Genomic DNA, 7,125 nt, shown 5'->3' on the forward strand with positions numbered 1-7,125 from the left:
GTCCTGGTGGTAGGTAGAGCTGTTCAGTCTTGGGCAAGTTGGCTAACCTCTCTGGGCCAATTCTGTCTGTAAATTGAGGAATTTTGGGATAGAAGCTCTAAAAACCTCTTGTCCTCAAAGTTCCCCTTTTGGGGTTAATAGTAATTAAAATAGAGGATATTAACTTTTTCCCCCCCATTTAATCCTCTCAACTTACTGGCTTCTCATACTTTACTGTTTGCCAGAGGAGGAAACACGGAAGTCACTTCCCCGGGTGAGAGGGCTACCATGTGAGACTCTGTCTCTAACGCTCATAGTCTCAGCTTTTCTCTGGCTGGGGTGTGGCTGGTTTGGCACAGGTGCTTTCCGCTCTTCAGAGCAGCGCCTCGAGACCTTTCGTGCCGGCTCGCGCGGGCTCTGGGGAAGCGGGAGCCGCGCAGGGGAGGTGGCTGGACAGCCACACACGGCTTGCTCTGCTCCGCGGGCTTGGGGGTCAACACCTGCCCGCTTACATGAAGCTCTTCTCAAGACTTAGCGATTCGCTAGGGAGGAGACTCCCCTCTTTCTCCACGTGTCTGAAAGGCAAGGACAGAGCGAGGTGTCCTTAGGTGCTCCAGGGGAAACCGCGCTCCTGACCCTTCGACCGGGAGCTTCCCACATCGCTGGCATTGGGGTTACTGGAGAGCTGGGATGGTGCGGCAGCGATCGTGTCCCTTCTGGGAGCCGAACCCACAGAGAAGCTGCCTTCACCCCACCGTTGTGATGCCAGAGGGCTTAGGGGAGGGACAAGGGGCCTGCGGGATCAACAGTGACGTTTGCATGGACTTGGGAGACATTTTTCACTGAGCAGATTCCGAAACAAGGTTGGCAATTAGGAATGTTTTCCTTCTAAGTATGGTTCTGCGTGGATCTGTCTTAAATTGCTTCAAGACTTCCTAAATTAGGGAAAAAGAGGAACCAGTCTAAAGATCTAGGCTCTGAATTTTACGGAAATGGAGATGTGGTGCTCAAGGGCCAGCACCAGAGCGCGGCAGTGGAGCCTCGCAGATTCTCCAGTCAGGTTTGAACCTGAACTTTATTGCTGAGTGCTGAGCGCAGGGACCCAGCGCGTGCTCCTTACTTCCCCGAGCCCGCGTCCTCTGCACTGGTGGCAGCTGACAGAGTTCACTTCTGAACCTGAAGGCTGAAAAGCTGAAAATCAGATTTCTTTTGAAGACTATGATTACTGCGTCTGAATGTGTCACCCGCCGACGGAAGGTGTGAGCACAGGGTCACCACACGTGGGCAGCTCAGTGCTCCACCCTCCAGTCCTCATGGGAGGGACACTGAGGTGCAGATGGGTGGGGGCGTCTCTAAAAAGGTCTTGTAGGTAGTTGGCAGAACAGCAGAGAACCCGTATTTCTGGAGACTCTGCTTACCAAGCCCCAGGCCATTCTATAAAAATAATTCTGGAAGGTGAATTTAATAAAAGAAACTAGTCAAGTTCTTGGCGTGTGGCTATGTGGAGTGACTGGGTTTCACTTCTCAGAAGCACTGGAGCCGATTTATCTCAGTGGGCAGTACCGAGCCACCCTGGGTGCTGCCGGGAAGGCTCCGCAGCCAGCCTGCAGAGTGGGGCGGTGTTGATGTTAGCGAAGTTTAGGAAACTGGAAAAACGGGTCCAAGGATCACCACCTCAGGGAGATTTTAGGTGAGATTCTCCCGAGGGTATGGATGCAGCAGATACATCTGGATACTCTTCCGAGAGATGTCTCTGGTAGAGATGGCAGGTGGGTCACAAGGGCAATGGGGGGGAGGAAATCCCTCAGGGCCGCGCTGCTCAGTACCCAGAGAGAGGAAGATGGACATAAGCCACCCCAGACCCTTCTTAACATCCAGGTTCCCACTGCAATGGGAGGTGGGGAGCTGGGGTGCAGCTGGTTTCTCAAACCTGGCCCCAGAACTTTTACACTTTGGAAAAATTACTGAGGACCCCAAAGAGCTCTTCTTGGTTATGTCTCTTACCTCTGGGTATTTGCCATCTTAGGTCTCAAAAGTTCAATTTTAAGTTTTGCTAAATCACTTGAAAACAACGAATCCATTACGATGAACACAATAATCACGCTGCATAAAATGGTGTTTCCCAAAGCCATTTCGCGAGGAGACTGGCACCGCTTTACATTTTTACAAGTCTCAGTATTGTCTGGATTCTCACGTTGGCTTCTGCATTCAGTCTGTGGTGTCGTGCCATGTCAGCTCTGGAAAACTCCACCGCACACTTGTAAGCAAATCAGAGTGAAAAAGGCAAATGACACCGTAGTGCTATGAAAATGTGTTACTCTGCAGATCCTCTGAAAGGCTCTTTGGGATCCCCTGGACCCCACGTTACTGTGAATACCACCGATGGAAAAGATGAGGGGCGCAAAATCCTCCTGAAAGGCTTGGGGGGAGGGGAGGAGGCACGTGCCTACATTTGGCCCATGCCACCACGGAAGGCAAACTGGAAGAGCTCACCCTGATTATCTCTGCTGTCCCTCGTTGCTCCCTAAAGCCTCTGAGTGGCTCCCCTCTAATTCAGCAGACACCAAGTGCCTCCTATGTGCTCCATGGCCCCTGCTGTCAGGGAACTTCACGCTCGCTGGATTTTGGAGGGCGCGGTCATTGCCGAATCTGTCGGAGTGGCATCAGGCATGCAGGGGTGGATAAAGGCCAATTTCCAGCTCCATCAAAGGGAGAGACCAGGTGCAATTTTGTTCATTCCTTCTCTCCTGAACCAGCACATTGAACGGTACCCCAACTCGGCTCCTCATGTAAAGGCCCCGTTGTTTACGTCACCTGCCCTCTCTAGACTCTTATTTACCAACCGCTTCTACCTTCTTGAATGATGGTGGCACATGTTCCTCCCTTGCTCCGCAGAGTCTGAATCCACGCTGACCAGTGTGAAGTCTGGATTTCTCAGGTGCCTCCAGGCCTCTGCTGTACTAACCTCCATCTCTCTTACTGCACCCCCCAGTGCTGCCGGCTCTCCTTTACCAGCCCAGCCTCCCTACTGGTGACACCACCTCATTTCCCGACACTCTTTGGCAAATTTAAGCTCTCTGTTTTTAAAAGATTTATTTAATTATGCATACAAGAGCTGGGGTACAGGCCAGAGGTGCGGGGATGGGGAGGAGGGGCATGAGAGGATTCACCAGAGACAGAGTGGGGAACAGAACAGGCAGACTGACTGAAGTACACTGCTGAGACAGGAGAGGTCTGCTGTGCTGTGTGGGTAGCTCCCTGGCAGGCCGGGGATTGAACTCATGCTACAGAGGCTACAGATAGCTTTATAGTGCTATGTTTTTAACCCCCTGCGCCACCAGGGCAGCCCCAAAACTTAAGCCCTTTGAAGTGCCTCTAGCCCACCTCCAGCCCTTACTACTTAGTCTTCGCCAGTCACGGACGGCTGATCCTCCACCTCCGTGCTGCTCTCACCGCCAACTGTTCTCCTCTCACTCTCTGCCAAATGCTGGAGTCAGCGTCTTCCTGTAGACCTCTGCACACCCCTGGCCCTCTTATGTGTATTTACTTGTATTCACTACCAAGAAGATAAGCCCCATGAAAGCAGGGGTTTTAAAGTTTTATTCACTGCTGAATCTCCAGCCCCTAGATCAGTGCCTGGCACACAGTAAAGCCCTCAAATGCTTGTTATAATAAGGGACTTGTCTTCCCCTAGTGTACTGCAAGCTCTGAGGGATGAGGCTTTGTTTTGCTCAGGTTATATCTTTAGTGCTTAGCACAGCTCCTGGGACCTAGTAGGTATAAAATACTGTTTGAATTAGTGAATGATGGTAACTTGTGATTTTTAGAAATAGTGCTTTTTTGGGTAGATACTGTTTGCATATTGTCTTCTGCATCGTTCATTCCACACCTGGGCTTCAGCGATAACCTTTTTTGAAGTTTTGCATGCTTGCACCTGTTACTTTCCTAAAATAATTTCCTAAAATAGGGCCTCCCTGGTGGCGCAGGCGGTTGAGCACCGTACTGTGAAGCTGTCCGCAGCCTCTGCAACACGGGTTCGATCCCTGCCAGCCGTGGAGCAACCTACATGGTGAGCAGACCTCTCCTGTCTCGCCTGCTGCTCCCCCCAGCAGTGTATTTCATCAGTCTGCCTGTTCTGTTCCCCGCTCTGTCTGGTGAATCCTCTCACCTTCCCGCATACCTGGCCTGTACCCCGTTCTTGTATAAATAAATAAATATTTTAAAAAAATTTCCTAAAATAATGTTGATACTAAGGTGCTGCTCAAACTTTCAATGTCTCCCCTTGTTTCCAATGTGCAAATGTGGTGGTGCAAAATCTCATCTGTAAATTGGCTGTTCACACAGTGCAACAAAGTTGCCCATCAGTGGTACATACTGAGCTTTACCTCAGGTCACAAAGGTTTATACAGTCGGCACCCCCAAGCCCCATCAGATACAAAATTCCTTAGATACTCAAGTCCCTTAAAAATGGTGCCTGCCAATTCTCTAGATTACTTCTAATACCTAATCCAATGTGAATGCTATGTAAATACTGACACTGTATTACCCAGGGAATGACAACCCACATGTTCAGTACATCCACAACATGCATCTTGGTAGGCCTAGTTACAGCTACCCTGTAACTGTAACTATTCCTGATCTTCAGTGAGCAGTTGGTTGACCCTACATATGCTGAGGGTCTAGGGCCCCAGGGATATGTGTGTGTGTGTGTGCGCGTGTGTGTTCTATCTCATATCTAAGACCCATAACAGCTGCAGTCATTTTAAATAAATGTAAAATAATGTTTCTAGAGGAAATATTGTGCTCAGTTTCATTTTGGGGATGCAGACACAGGTCCTGGTCGGTAGGGAATTCCCCCTCAAAACCAAAACGATGATTCCCATTGACTGCGACAGCAGCTGTCTAAATATACCTGTCATTCAATGCTCTGAATTCCATCATGAAATCTTGATGACACAATCTTCTTCCCCATCATTCTAGCTAAAAGTGATAGCTCTCCTCCTGTGAAATCTAGACTGCTTGACAGTTATTTTATCTATCATATTGCCTTGTCTTTTTAATTGCTCACAAGTATGTCTTGCCTCTAATGAGATTGTAGCTCCTGAGGGAAAAGGCTCTGTTCTACAATACACACTTTAGTTACTGAATAAATGAAGGAATTCATGCCTGTTGCTTTCCAGATGGCACATGCAGGCCACTCAGGAATCTGGTCTTTGCAAGGGTCAAGTCTCTCTACTGGTATCAGAAGGCTGCTTTGGAAATGTGTGTCGGAGCTGAAAAAAGGAAATGGCTGAAATTAAGTGTGCAAAAGGACTTAGTGACTGTTTATCATGTGCCTCTATGTGCCAGGTAATTTACGAACATGTCTCTAATCCTCATTACTAATCCTAATTACTAATCAGGGGCTTGAGACATTGGGATGTGACTTTTCCAAAATCTCAAAGCTTTTATGGGATGGGACCAGGATTTCAAAGCTGGCATTCAAACCCAAGTCCCTCTGACTCCAGAGCAAGTGAGATGATCTGAGTCACTTCCTGCCTCTTTGGCAGATCAGGGTGGAGTGTGCTTACCTGCCGGCTACCCTGCATTTCCTAAAACTGCTGGATCCCAGGGGACCCCACTAACCTTCCCAGATCAGGAAGGACCGTTTGTCAATGGTCAGAAAACCTGCTCCTCTTTCCTCACTAGAAGTTTCAGATTCCAAGTCCTTGTTCTTCTGACATCACCATATTGATCCTTAGCTCCTGGAAAAACAACTTAAGACTTGAGTCACACACTCCTTCCACTGTCCAAGGATCTTTCCTGCCACGCTATATAATTACAAACAATGCCTATCAACAGACTGGCTAAATTATAGCACAACCATATGAGGGAGTGTTACAGGCTACAGCTGTTAAGCGACAAAATGTCTAGTACAGTGTTTAAAAAGGCACTGCACAAATGTGCTTGCAGAGGTATAGGAAATTCACTGAAGGGCATTTATTCAACAAGTATTTTTTTTTAAAAGATTTATTTATTTATTTATTTATACAAGCACTGGGTACAGTCAGAAGCGCGGGAGGGTGAGAGAATTCACCAGAGCCAGGGCGGGGAGCAGAGCAGGCAGAAGGACCGAAGCACACTGCTGAGGGGAGCAGCGGGCGGCAGGAGAGGTCTGCGCACCATGTGGGACCCTCCTCCGGTGGCTGGGGGGTAGCCGGGGATCGAACCGGCACTGCAGAGGCTACAGGCAGCTTCGCAACCCAGCGCTCAACCGCTGCGCCACCGGGGAGGCCCTCAACAAGTATTTTTAAGCATCATAAGGGAGTCAAGAAACACATTAGCAAGATTACCTGTACTTTTTGGCAAGCTGTAGTTCTCTTAAGCCACGAACAGGACTTTTCTGCAAAGCCAAGAGGCAAAAAAGGAAGGCCGAGGCAGCCAGGGGACTATCCGACCGGCATCCGGCTGGAAAGGGCCAGGGCCGTCCCGAACCGGAAACCTGCGCTTCGGCAACGAGGGGCGTTTTACCTTGAGCTTTAGCCCTGAAGGGCCGGCCAGGTGCGGACTTACTCAAAGACTGGATAACACTGGGGCTGCCGACACACCGGACCCCGCTCAACCCCGGCGGCCCGGGTCCCCCGACGCGCGCTGCGCCGAGACGCGCCCCCGCGGGCGGCGGGGGCCGGGGCGGGGCCGCGTGTCCCGGCGGGTCGCTCACCCCCGGGGCTGGGGCATCCGCCGCTCAGCAGAGGCGCCCGCGTCCTCGGCAGCACCCGGGCAGCACGCGGGCGGCGGCGCGGGGAGGGGCGGCGCCCCCGAGCCCCGCCCCGCCCCGCCCCGCCCCGCCGCGCCGCGCCGCGCCGCGCCGCGCCGCGCCGCGCCCGGGACGCCCGTCCTCTGCTCCGCGGCCTCCCCACGCCGAGCCCCGCGGCCGCCCGCCGCGGCGAGCCGCGCCAGCCCAGGGCCCGCAGCGCGCAGGCGCGGGGGCCGCGCGGCGCGGGCGCGGCCGGGCGCGGCTGCGGCTGCGCAGAGGCGGCGCCGGCGCGGCGCCTGCGCAGTGGCGGGGCGGGGCGGGAGGCGGGCGGCGGCGGCCGCGGCGGCGGCGGCGGGGGAGGCGAGGGGGCGGCGCGCGGGGCGGTGTTTCTGTCAGTTCCGGCTGTTTGT

This window comes from Talpa occidentalis, unplaced genomic scaffold (genome assembly GCF_014898055.3).
Source record: "Talpa occidentalis isolate TD23 unplaced genomic scaffold, MPIMG_talOcc4v2.1 talOcc4.14, whole genome shotgun sequence".
Lineage (NCBI taxonomy): Eukaryota > Metazoa > Chordata > Mammalia > Eulipotyphla > Talpidae > Talpa > Talpa occidentalis.